This window comes from Colletes latitarsis, chromosome 5 (genome assembly GCF_051014445.1).
Source record: "Colletes latitarsis isolate SP2378_abdomen chromosome 5, iyColLati1, whole genome shotgun sequence".
NCBI lineage: Eukaryota > Metazoa > Arthropoda > Insecta > Hymenoptera > Colletidae > Colletes > Colletes latitarsis.
The window spans coordinates 29,738,345-29,752,235 of record NC_135138.1 but is presented as its reverse complement, the minus strand read 5'-3'; the positions used below and the strand labels follow the sequence as shown (position 1 = coordinate 29,752,235).

At 44.1% G+C, this 13,891-nt stretch overlaps 1 protein-coding gene across 3 annotated transcripts in view; it reads right to left on the bottom strand.

Annotated features, from left to right (window-relative positions):
* Dlp (glypican dally-like) overlaps positions 1–13,891 on the bottom strand; it is a 119,089-nt gene that overhangs the window by 45,692 nt on the left and 59,506 nt on the right. Inside the window, exon 2 of one of the 3 annotated variants that reach the window (XM_076765037.1) lies at positions 1,017–1,088. The exons of the other annotated variants lie outside the window; for them this stretch is intronic. The gene's annotated coding sequence lies outside the window, so the exon portion shown is untranslated. The remainder of the gene's footprint in view (positions 1–1,016; positions 1,089–13,891) is intronic. 3 annotated transcript variants of the gene reach the window in all.

Genomic DNA, 13,891 nt, shown 5'->3' with positions numbered 1-13,891 from the left:
GTATCGAATTTAAAATAATTTTGTGAAATCTCGTGGTGGGGTAAATACGATACCTATTTTATTTCACGAGAATCAACGTGTGTTGACGCGTTAAGTTCCAACGACGAAGCGCGTGGCACGCTCGATTCTTAATTAAGGAATCTGCATTCAACAAAGACGTCTGAGAACGTCCTGTCTCAGGACGCGTCATCGTGAATATTTTCAGCGTTTTATTAGACCTTCCTCTCGGTCGGGAGAGAAAAGAACGATGAAAAATCGTCGACGTAAAACATTGACTGAAAGGCGTTCTGAGGCTCGTAGCGGCGAAAGCTGCTGGCGGCCGTCGGTAAATTAACAAAGGGACAAATTACGAGCGGTATCGAAACTGGTTCCGCGAGGAGGCGGCTTTACTTCTTGGCCGGCCATTCACGAAAATTGTTCGTTACCTCGTTAATTATACAGCGAACTACGGAACCGGGGTCCGTTCAATTGCAAACGCGCAACCGTCGACGTCGGCCAATTAATATGCGTTATAGTACAGTGAAATACGATAATGATTGCGGCGTTTCGCGGTCGTTCGAGCGCCATTAATATTGATTGGTTTCAATTTTCATCGATCAACGAGCCGCGATCTGTGTCTCCGTCTTAATCGAACCTCTTCCGGGTTTTTAACCTAACGATCCTTCTCGTCGACCAGCACGAAAATTTACGCGGTATAATTGTTGTAAAACGATCCCTGTAAATAATGATCGAACATTTAACGACCGATGGATATCGATTCCCCTTTCACCGATTTTACGTGTTTCGTAACTTCGTTCAGTGTTCCTCGAACGTCCCAATTTTCATTAAAATACCTGTAATGGTTTTAAGGGTACTGATTTATTAAGATCTTCGTTAACCTAATTTTTATATTTCTTCTTCGTTTGCTAATTCTTCTAATTTCTATTTTAACTGAACTACTTCTGGAAATAAATTATATACATACATTTCTCGTTCGCAAACAAATTCCATAATCAATTAACCAGATTTAATCTTACCTCGACGTAGACAAATCGAATCGCTAATTACTCTCCCGTACTACTTCGAATGTTCGAACGCTCGATACTCACCTGAAACAAAATGAACGACGGAAAGGTTAGAGGAGCACGGTTGAAATCGTTAGAACAGTTTTCCGCCTCGGGATTAAACGGGGAGAGAATAAATTGTTTCGTTCGTAGAATTCATACTTACAAGCAGACATCGTTTATTTATACATATATATATTTTTCTTAATGGAAATGGAGAGTTTAAATGAACCGCGCGATTAAAAGGATTCCAAAGCATTTTCCCTTGGAATAAACGTTACTCCATTAAATAAACCTTCCTCGAGTTAAACGTCCCAGGCCAATCGAATCGAGAAGTCTCGATAGGTACTCATCGTCAGGCTCAGAACCTGTTCCTCCCCTTTCTCTCATTCCCGACCATTAAGATTTCGCCTTAACATCTTCACTAACAAGCGATCGAAACTCGATCCGTGGAAATATTTCCATTCGGGACGTTTGGCCGTTTCGAAACGCTGAATCGAGACACTGCGAAGACCACGGGCGACAAAGGCACATTCCACGGCTCTTTGCCCGCCATTTTTTCGCAACACAAGGTCAAGTTTCTGCATTTCTCAAAATACGAAAATTTATTTTACATTTCCTAATAATTTAGAAGCGAAAGGAGCGCGTGATCTACTGTTTTCAAATAAAATCGGAGAGAGTCGAGTAGTCTGTCGATATTTGACATCCATCATTTCGCGATTTCGGTGTTCATTAAGGGATCAAATCGGTAATTAGCGAGACGCACGCACACCGACACGATTAGTCGGACGCCGATTTGACTCTAACCACGATTATCGTGGCCACCGCAAATTAATTGGCTACCATCCGGCGACACGACCATGATCGACATGGATTCAATTCCCCTAATTACCGAACCGACTAACTGGCGTAATTATCTCCTCGTGGTAAATGACTTTTTCTCCTGTGCGCCGACGCATTTACGTGACGCGATTCAGCCGTATAACAGCGAACAATATGGAATAACTTAATACCAATGTTCCATGCGCAGAGTGTACCTCGTCGTTCCATTACAAAATAACGAAACGAAATTTCCCTGCAGCCTCGAAACCGAAAAACTGCATCTTGTTCGGCGTTTATACTCGTTTCTACAAACCGATATACATTCAATTTACATCTAAATGTATCCTCTGACACAAAAAGAACTCGCTTCTAATTATTGCACGGGCGAGTCGAGTTTTTGCCTTTGGAGGAAGCTGGTCTAACTATAAACACCGCGAGTCGTGAAAGTCTCGAGCCACGGCTAAGTAGAACAACGTTTCGATAAACAACTACCGTTGAAAAATAGTCGGGTGGCTAGCGAGGAAAGAAACGAAGGGAAGAACCGAAGGGATGAAGAGGAAAAGGCGGGAGGAAGCGAGCCGTTGTTACGACACGAGGAAAAAGGCTGCTGGCGCCACTCGGCCACCGGTTCGCGCCACCTTTCCTTTTCTTCTTTCTTTATAACCGACCCCCGTCCTTCTCCCTTCGCCCTTCGTCGCCCTTTCATCCCTCGACTGCGGCCAGAAGAGTCACTTCGCGTTTTATCCTCAATTTCGTTTCATCGTGTCGCGCTTCGAACTGCCCGGAGAACAATTCCGGGGGAACGATGTCCCCTAATTCTTTGCAACATGGCGGATCACCATGATTCTTCAGATAAAACATTAATATTAAATCCTTCCGACTTGGACCACAAATATGGGCGATGAAAAATGTTGAAATTCTATTTTAAGTCCACGTTTCCTGATGATTCAAATCTGATTCTCCATCCGTTCCTTTCTCGTTTGAGCGATAGTTGGCAAACCTCGACTATCGTTGACATTTAATTGGCGTCGGTTAACGTTTCTGCAATCGCGTAGTATCACCGCGCGGAAAGTCCTCGAGCGTGTGTGCTAATTATTCGCCCATCCGAGCTTCCACCGCGATCGTTCGGACTAGTTAACGTACGCTAACTATCTTCGAGTGCGCACTCGATGCTATTGTACGCTTACGTGCTCGTACAGACGCGTGTAGCGAACGTGTCTGGCAAGGCACTCGAGCCTGCTCGTTTCGTATCGCGAAATTCGTACAGGTGTTTCCGACGCAGCTTTATTATTTCTATTACTAGAATTACGTTTCTGGCCACTCGTTGTTCATCAACGGTCGAAAGAGAAGCCCCGGTAGTCTCGTTTCGTTGTAAATTTGCAGAAGCGTCAGCGAATTTTGGGATGTTAATTTAAGGGATTCTAGTCTGATGCTTAAAAATATGTTAAAATTACGAATGGTTGTTGAAAGCACAGTGAAGGGGTTAATAACGTCAATTTTGCCCCGATGGCCGGGATACTTTCGCACGGTCGATTTGTAATATCGTCCACCCTCATTACGCGTTTAATTTATCGTCGAATCCAGTTTCTCGCACAGGGGTATGAAAATGACATGGCGATAAAAGATAATGATCGACGAAGAGACGCGATCCGTCACGCGAATTTACGACCAGCGGCGGCGACGGTGCAAATAATATAACGGAACGACGCGTCCCTTTAATTGATTTAATTCTCGAGCGCCTACCAGTCCAGCTTGAACCAATTGACAGGGTCGAGAGCGGTACTCGGTCGACGGACACGAAGTGCCATCAATGATGACGCTTTGATATTTCTGCCGCGGTAAATCAACGTTTGCGACACCCGGTCACAATTTGCCCCACTCTGTCATCCGTGTAACTTTTTCGTCGCGCGAGATCGTGGTTCAATTAGCAACGCTGCGCCTCTCTCACGCCCGCAATCGTCGCGTTTACAACCTCCGTCGACCTGTATGGCACTCTCGTTCCGCGAAGTTACTCAAATTCGATCAAAATCGCTGTTTTCTTCCCATCGAGGTGCCATTTATAGTTCTTAGCTGGTCCATGGGCGAGTCTTGTATTTTTCGAACAAAAATGAAGGCTTGAACACACTCTGATCCTGTAAAACGCTGGACATTGCTAACCTGTTCGATTTATCTCTAGAACAAACTCTCCGGGTAAAAAAGTTGAAAGTACCGGAGTTCGGTCCACCGAAAATCCATTATAAAATCGAGAGAGGCGTTCGTTCGGTGCACGAAACGCGACAGCAGAGTCCGAAAAGGGGAAAAACGAGCGAGATCAAATTTCCCACGAGCTAATGGAAGTTTCAAAGACGCGAAGAGAGGCTCGCCCCGACTTCCGCTCACCTGTGCAAGGTTGAGCACCGTGCCGATGGAGGCGAACTCTCCCACGCGTCCGTCTCGTTGCCTCTTTCTCTCTGCTTCGATCCTCTCGTTTTCCGTCTCGCTCGCCTCTGTCTGGACCGTTTCACCTCTCTCATCCGCGATCCTTGTCCTTTCTTCGACTAATACGCTCTCCTCACCGTGGCTCTCTGTCTTCGTCGTTCCTCCCGTACGCTCTTTCGCGCTGCTTCCTCTCTCCACGGCCTCTGGTATGCTTTGAAATCTGCCGCCCGAGGTGCCCCCCTCCCCTCTTCGCCCTCCTCTAACCGCGGAGCGAACAGCTGATTCGCGAAAGGGGTCAACTACCCCAAAACTCCTACGTTCCCCTAATATCCTCTGCGCTACGATGATAAGGACCCACGGAGGAATAATTCGCCCCTATCTGGACCCACTAATGTTCCCTCGAACGCCTTCAGATATCGATGAGAATTCACCCCCTCGCTGTCGCGTGTTTCCACCGGCCAAATGCGACTAGTAAATCTTCAGAAGCGGACAAAAATTTAAATTCATTTTCTTTTCAAAGCAGAACTTCTTAATTAATCATAGACGAGTTAGGACTACGTGCAAGAATTTCGCTTTTCCAACTACCATGTCAATGTCCATGGTTGCCTGAATTATTATTAACCCCAATGTCAATAAAAATACAGTAGTGAATTCAGCATGCAAGCGTTTCAATGGGAAAATGGATACAAAGAAATTGATTATTTAAGGGTTACTTGAGAAATTAAAATGTATTACCAAACAAGGAAGCGAGTCCTGAACGATGAGTATTGGAACGAGTAGTATAGCAGCGATATATAGTCCAGCGATGAAATAGCGGCATGGAGCTAAACGCCGCCGAGAATGCATTAGCGTAATAATGGCGTAATGTCTACTTTCGATCATTCGATGGAAAGGAATCGTCTCGATGCGAAACGTGTACGCGAGGGATATGCCCGCTGTTCAATTAACGCGGCAAATAATGAGGTGCGCTGCAAATTTGTCGCTCGAGTAACCTTCGGATATATCGAGATCCCGCGTTGATATTTGCGAGGGCATCATTAACGCAAAGCGTTAGCAACAATTATATTTGCTTCGTTCAATGGACGAAACACGGTGTTCGTCCCCGGGGGCTCGAATGGAATGCGGTTTGCTAAATCTCTGGCAAACGCAACGCTGGATATATATTTTGATCGTTTTCCCCTGTATACGTTTTACGTTTACAATTCATTACATTATTTCGGTAGGCAAATATGGCGAACGTTACTATAGTTTACCGTTGTGGGACGGTTCAATCGTGACACTTTGCGAAGAGGATTATTAAAACAATATTCCTGATAGGAATAGAACACTATAGTTTGTTTTTTTGATCAACTTAGATGCTTAACCGAGGCCCAAAGGATCGAGAGTGGAGAAATCTGGAGGATTCTGCGAGTATCGGGAAACAGAGTTAGTCCGGTCGATGGTTGAGAACCACTATATCCTCCGCTGTCACTTACAGAAGCCGTAACTGCTCCTTATCCAAGATCTACAAGTTACAAAATACATTAGTCCACCATAAGCAGAAACGCTCGCCGATCTCAGGGCACTACGTAACCCTCTGTGCTGCCAACTTCTCCTATACAGGTTGTTTCACATCGGGATAATCGTGATCGATCCGATAGAACGCGCATTTGAATAAAACATAGCCGCGTTACGCCTTTATACTATATGTTGAGTCACCTAAAACCGCGTGGGCGTAAGCACTCCACCTTTGAGATATCAACTTCCAATGTTAATAAAATAACAGAGGTTACTTTGCAGAGTAACTCTGGCTAAAAGTTGGGGAGAACTAGCTTAAAAATAATATAAAGACCATGAACGCATTTTTGGATATTGGAGTGTTTATTCCTACGAATATCCGAATAGTAACAATCTGATTAGCCCCAGCCCTATTGCGAGCTAGCCTATTAATTCAGAAGGCTATCTGCCTCGACCATCGCGCCGTGGGACGAGAAATTAAAGTTTTTAACGTAAGAACGCGAGATCAGATGCACGAACGCTAATGTCGGAGGATTATTGGCCTGGTTGCGAATCGGACGCATTGTAATAATCGGTCGGTGGCATCGTTTCTCTCGAAAAATGAAGCATCGGAGAGCCGCACCGAGGGAGACCGACGATCTTATCGAAGAAAACGAAAGGACTTCCTGATCTCTTGTGTGCTGGCGCGTTCTACTGGAAACAAAGAGATCGTTTCGCAGGTACCTCTGACAGACCCTTGGGGTTCCCGTTCCAGCGAACCAAAAAATTCTGCTAAGAGAATAGCACCAGCAACTGGACCATCCACGGTACCAGTACTTAACGCTATCGACATAAAGGGAGGAAAATAAAAAAGAGGGTTCGGTAATTAAGTGAACACTCAAAAGTTTAAAAAATTATCGAGTATTAAAAGTGAGACGTGCTGTAATTTACAAGCTTAATAATTATTGTAAATATAAAAGGATCGACTACTCTTACAGCAAAGGAGAAAAATATACCCTGAAACGGTGGAGTCTAGGCACGTCTACCGTGGACCGATTATAAACAAAAGAAGCAAAACGACGAGCGTCTCGAGCGTCCTCGTTAGCCGGAAGAAACATTGAAAAGCTCGAAAACAACGAGACGAGATAAAAGGAGCAGTCTCTCTCTGGAGGGTATCTCTGACGCGTCCTGGTCTTCGAGTCGGAGTGACTCAACGAAAACTAGCGTATCGATTGCCGGGATGACTAAACGGGGAAGCTGGTTAAGAATCCCCGAAGTATTGATTCCGAACAAAGGAAAGATTTGGAACCCCTGAAATATCGATGCCGTGGAATAGAAAAGAACAAGTCGAAAAGAAAAGAAAAATGAGGAAACTCCCGGAACACGTAATTCCCATCGGGGGCGGAGATGCAACGATACGCGACGTTGTTTAAGCGATCGCCCCGCAAATTTCTCCACTTCTACCCACGCGAACGAACATTAGAGGCTTCTACGATCTAATGGAATTAAACTGACCTTTTGTTCAAACTGACCTTTTACCGTATCTAAGCGAGTCGTCCTATTCTGCGCGCCGGCACGCGTTTTACGATGCACATTCTAATTTCATTACGGTGGAACGAGTTCTTAAACCGAATCGTTGCACGGCGGAAACGCGGAAGATGCCCTTAAGACGATTTCGGATCACAGTTCAGCCGCTTCGACTTTCGCGATCTAACGAAATCAAAAATTGGCGAACATTCTCGGTTAAACGAGATTTATGGTCGATTTATTGCGATTAAGACGGGAAATGCTGCACCTTTCTGATATTTATAAATTTCTACTTGAGGATGTACAGTAAAATTTCGATTATCCGGCATACTCTCGAAAAAAAAATTCAATTGGTGCAGAAATTGTTCGATGAAAAAAAAAATTTCAAATCGTTCTAAAAAAATTATTTTCGGTTCCAGGGATCACTTACAATCATTTTTTATCAACAGATATACCCACGAAATCCTACCCAGTTTCGAGAAAAAAATTCCTTACCGAAAGTATGATTTCAGGACAGAAATGTTTGCCCGAATTTTCATGCAAATCTTTAAAACATCATAACTTCTGAACGGATTGGACGATTTTAATGTTTAAAAAAGCAAACTACGCGTATTTTGGCGGAGAATATGTACAAATCGCAAAAATATCCGAAAACTTGATCCCTGACCCCGCAAAATGAGAAAAACCTCATAAAAATGGTCCAATTTTCAAGCAGCCATAACTCCTACAATAATGAATATATTTCAATGAAACTTTTTTCTGAAGTAGAGCTCATGGGTACCTACAAAAAAGTATTAGACAATTTTTCTGTAGGGCGTCAAATAAAATTACTAAAAATGAAAAACTACTTTTTAAGAAAAATCGACAGGGGGTAGGTACCTAAATTTTTCAGTGAAAAAAAATTTTTTCAAATCGCGTTAAAAAAATTATTTATATTTGTGGGGGTCAATTACAATAATTTTTGGTCAATAGACATACTTCCGAAATTCAAAACAAAACAAGAAAAATAAAATAAAATAAATTAAATTAAAATAAAATTAATTTAATTAAATTCAAATAAGAAAAAAAAGGAGTGTTGCAAAGACGGGCTACCCTGTCTATCTTTAAAAATCGTAAGTAGATACTTGCAAGTTCTCTCTAGCCACATATCTGTTATTGGGGGCGTTAAAGAAAAGTGGAGGGTTTCCAAAGGGTCCTGGAGTAGTTTCGTCAACAAGAGAGGGGGGGGGGGCAAACGAGGAGGCAACCAGAAGGTTTGCACGAAATCAGAGCGGCCTACCGCTGGTAATCAGGCTGGAAAGCAACGATGTCGCGGTTTTCGCGGCCACAGACGAGGTCAAGCCGCCCCGGCGAACCCGCTACGAATTGCACTCGAGTTTACACGTGGCTTCGGTGTAAACGGCACCGGCGGGTGTTTAATTTATAGCCGAATGCCTCCGCCTGGGTCGAGGCAAACTCGTCGGGGAACCGCAGGATCCACCGGTCGGATACTCGAAATCCTTTGCAGAGGCTCGGTTCGAAGTTTTCCCGGTCGTTACGCGGGGGAAAGCTTGGGAATAATTTGATTCTTTCCTCGTGTTCTTTCGTTGCGGCCGCGGAGAAGTAAAATGAAAACGTGCCGAGAGATTGAAATCGCGCGGATGTTCGCGCGGAAGAGGGCTGAGGATACGACGAGTAATATTTCCGATTCCAGCCAATTTCATTAGTCTTTGCGTATGGTTTTGTAATCCGTGATTCCTGGTGGATAAGTCTAATGGACTCGAGAATTTCTTCCACGAATTGTTATTCGTTAAAAACCAGAGTTTCACGATTTTGAAACGAACAGTATGGGTTAGACGAGTGTTAAGAGAACGAAGTGCAACGGCCATATTGAATAATAATAAAGATATTGTTCCCGATGATTTGTTTGCGCTGCAGGGAGGTTAGAGTATTATTATACGGTATTATATAGTATAATGCGGCGAACGGAATCAGCGATTTCATCCGTCCTCGGGTAGTCCGGTTGCCCTCGTCAAAATCTCCGTAGCACGAGACGACGGGCTGTGTCAAAATAGGGAGGCATAAAACCAGACGCCCGGTGTCGTAAAAAGGCGAAAACGTGGCAGGAAAGAGACGTATGTATTTACAAGACAGCCGCGTACGGCTACCGTGGGCCTGGCCCGTCATCGCGTCACGAGGAATTTTATGAAAGTCCGGCAAACAAGTAGCCGGTCGAGCAAACAGCCCGGGAAACAGGTAGGGCGAACGGACACGCATAAACGTGTTCCCAGGAGCCGGAGATATTTCGAAGGGCGATCGTCCGATTGTTTAGACTCGATGGGTCCCTCCGGGTTAGGCTACTCCCTCGTCCCAGAACCCGCCTCGTGTCTCCCTTCCTCCGTCGTTCTTTCATTCTTGCATCCGATGCAGCCTCGTTCCTTTTCACCCTTCCTTCTGCCCACCCACCCTTTACGTTCCCTCTCTCGCTCCCACCCATCGCGGGGTCTCGTGTATTCTTTTTCTTTTTTCTTATTTCATCCCGGTTCATTTTTTTCGTCTGCAAGCCTCGCATACCTGACCGCCACGAGTGCAGTTCGGTAGTGATGGGCACCCTCCTTGCAGAGTTCTCGAACCGATTTATTGCCCCGGTTGAACGCGTTTAACGAGACACTCGATCGAATAAGGAATAGACGAATCAGCATTGTTCGAACCTTTTGGGTCCTGGATTTTGGATACTATTTTTTATGACGATCTTGGACAAATTTTTTACTTTAGATGTAAAATACAGAACTTTTTGCTGTAATATTTGAGTCATTACGTAGATTCATAGTTGTACATGTATACTGCAAGTGAAAAATTTAGTATTGTTGGAAATTAATTTGTAGTTAAACAATTACCACACCATAATTTTGGAAAAATTTACTGTACACGCACGGTCCTGGGAGCCTGTGAGGTGGCATGATAGCTTCTGATCTCAGAAGGTTCTTCACCCGTGATCTAGATCTGTACCCTAGCTTGCGGGCGTCATTCGATATTATACAAAAGAAGTAAGACCGTAGAAGGATGACAAGAACCGATATCGAAGTGACGGAATTCGGGCGTGAAACTCGTATTAACAACATAGTTCGTGTTAACGGTAATTTATAATTTTGTATGATGCTAAATTTGAATTTTTTTGAGACTAACGAGGAATGATATTAATTAAATACTCGCAGAATTCAAACTGAGCAATTTTTTAATTATATTTAGACAAAAGAGGCCTTCGACTGTGAGACTATTTATTAAAAAAATCGTGTATTCAAAGCAGTAAATGGTACCTCATAAATGCGAGCCACAGTAAGACCATACTGTAACTTGTTGAGCAACGCTTTTGATATTGGAAGCTAACAGGTAATACAGAATGACCGAGCAGGTGCAACTATGTAGGACATCGTAATGAAATATTGATTACGTCGAACAAACGACGTTGCTGTGAAAGACGAAACGAGTATGTACGAGAAGTTTATTATCAGATAGCTTTGAATATTGAATAAAAGCATTTCATCCCTTCGTTAGTTTTATTTTCGCGTCTCGAAGATCCTCGCTCCACTGTGCTGACCGAGTAAATGAAAAAGAAAATGCATCGAAGGTTGCGGTAATAGAATAAAAACATTTTCCACTTTTATATACAAAATTTAATAAATTTACTTATCGTTAATGAGCAATTACTTTTTATAAAAAAAAGTGATTCCAGCGATTCGAAACGCCTTGAGGCCATCGCTAGCAGTCGGCCCTGCCACGAAGAACAGGCCTGTGAACCGGGAGAATCGAAAAGAAGCAACGACGAGTCGGAGAGGAGAGGAGAGGAGAGGAGAGGAGATACAGAGGGCCATCGTTGCATCGGTGACCGTACGATGCAATGCGTGCAGCCGCGTCGAAGCGCACCAGAAGGTACTGCATTTAAATCTTTGCTGGTGCAGCCCAAGCGGTTATTACGGGGTTGGTATATTTTTCTCCCTCTTTTTTTTATAGAGGAGGCAGCGCAGAATTTTATACATTTTTCCAGCGATATTCGGTATTCTGAAAAGGGCACTAATAAAATTGCGATTCTCAATTGCAACAGTTTTTTATTTTCCCCTTTCTTATTGGACTTCGCTCGACGTTCCGTCCGCGCCAATTTTGTTGCATGAAAAAATTCGACGAGACAGTTATCAAAAATATTTTACGTCCGTGAAGTTCATTTCTTCGCCGAATTTCTTAACGAATCGTTTTATATTGATATTCGAGAATCAGAATTGAAACCTGGACTTTCGATTTCATTTCACGCATTTCAAATTTTATCTCGACGAGAGAAGCAGCATTGACAAATATCGACATTGGATACGACGCATTCAGAAAGTCTCCTATATCGCGTTCGTCAGTATTTGCAGCCATTGGAAGCAGTTTCAATATATCCACGCGGTGCCGGCCGAATGGGTCCGCTTTTTCCATATCTGATCTAACCCAACCCTCGACGCGTTTCACGTTTGCGGGATTCTTTTATTTCGTACGGCTAATGATATACTGTCGCTAATTTCTGCTTCGAAAATTAATGTATTGGAGTACATAGTTTCGCATGAATGCAGTTTCAGTGAAAGCACGGACCGTTTCTATCAAAAAAAGCCATGTCTACTCAAATTAATTGACAAGACGAACATCTGATGTTTTTAAAAGATTCACAACGACATCAGACGAGAACCACAGGCTGAAGATGAGTGTAGGGCAAAGTTTAGGAAATTGTAAAACTCCTTAGAGTGTAATAGAAGTACGAAGAAATCGTGAAGAGTATCCAGCGAATAATGCAGTGGAAAGTGACGATGCAGCTTGACAAGAAGAAAGGGTGAACTTCTCGATTATCGAGAGGGCAAATCGTAACTTAGTCCAGCAATGTTCGGCCAGTCTGATAAGAAACGGTATCGCGACGACAACGATAAGCGGAGCGTGTCGAAGAGGATAAGACGCGCGAGCGTAATTGAATTCCGGGCGTAATTTACGCGCGTGGTTTCTCAAAGCGCGATATTTATGCCGGAACGGGGAAGGGGGTTTATCAGCGGTGGCCGAAAAATTATGGCCGGGGACACACGAAACTCCCGTCGGCGTTTGATACGTTAAAAGTCCCGTCGGAGAATAATGGCCGCTGGTAAAAAGAGAAGCTGTCAGAACGGGCGAGAGGAACGCTCTTGTAAGTTCAGTTTACACGCGGCCATGAAATTTACGACATCCACGCGATATTAGTGGGCCGCTGTCCCTTGTTAAGGGGTGAAAAATGAAGCATAAGTGCTCTTTCGTGCTGCAACCGGTAAACGTAGCCGCGAGAACGCTTCTCCGGGTCTTATAATTCGATATTCCGAACCGCTGCGGAATTTTTTCGCTCGACCCTGGAACGCCTCGAAAGTATCCACCGGCCATTTCTTAAACTGGGAGACGATAACCGTATATAAAAAATAAGTAGGTGTTACCATCGTTATTTTGCTCGATAGAAATTTCTACAGTCAGTTTTCAATACCAGATCCGCCCAATACACGGAAAACTTCTTTAACACGATCAAAAAATTACAATCTAAATTAAATATCAATGAACAATATAAAAAAGTATTATTATGCTTAGCTTAAAAAGTAGGCAGAACGAGGGTGCATTATCGACGCGAACTATCTTGAACACGAAAATGGCTTTGTAAATTTCGAATTAATTTTATCGTTACGCCCGTAATTAACATTCTTGCGTGTCTGCCACCCTTTCGGAATCACCTGACGCAAAGGGTTGTTACAAACGAACCAATTCAAAGACAGCATCGCGACGCGCGTTTAAAATATCGATGTCTCGCTCCTCCGACGTGTGTCCCGACCGCTAGAAAGCATCCCCCCACGAGCCCACCCCCGCAGCACAATCGAAGAAACGCGACTGGCAAACTCGTTCCGCTCGCGAGAACTCTGAATGCACGCGACCGTGAAAGGGGAACTGCAAGAAGACGGAAAAAGGGGGACAGGAGAAGGTGAAAAAGGTGTCGGGGTCTCGTCACAGAACCAATCTGCGCGCGTCAAAGGTAAAAATGATAACCCGCCGACGACGAATCGCGACGCACCTCCTCCGCGAAACAAAGGAGGGTGAAAAGGTCACGAACTATGGGAAAGAAACGTTATCTCTCCCTTTTTTCATTCCGTCACCCGCCCCCCACACGGTTGGTCTCGACGCCCCCAGGATTTAACCCTCGCTTATCGTCTCCCTCTCGCGGAGTCTATTTCCTTTTTCCGCCGTGGCTTTTTCACGTTTCTTTTTCTTCCCTCCGCGTTCTCGGCGAAAGAATGAACGCGCGGAGACAAGCACTGCATTTAATACAACGGGCCTCCTCGTCGCCTGGAAATTGAGAAATTGTTATTCGGGCTATTTTTGGGGAGGGAAAGAGACCTCGTCGCCTCGAAAGTGCAAGAAAATTGGTTTCGTGTAACTTCTGCTATTGAAATTCTGTATCCATTCGATCATACAGCACGAAATGATCGTTTTAATCTTATATTAGAGGGTTCGAGAAATAATTTGATCTGCTCTAAAAAAAAGTAGGGGAACGCTGAAGCATCCGCTAGGCGATGGACGAAATTGGGAAGCCTTTTTCA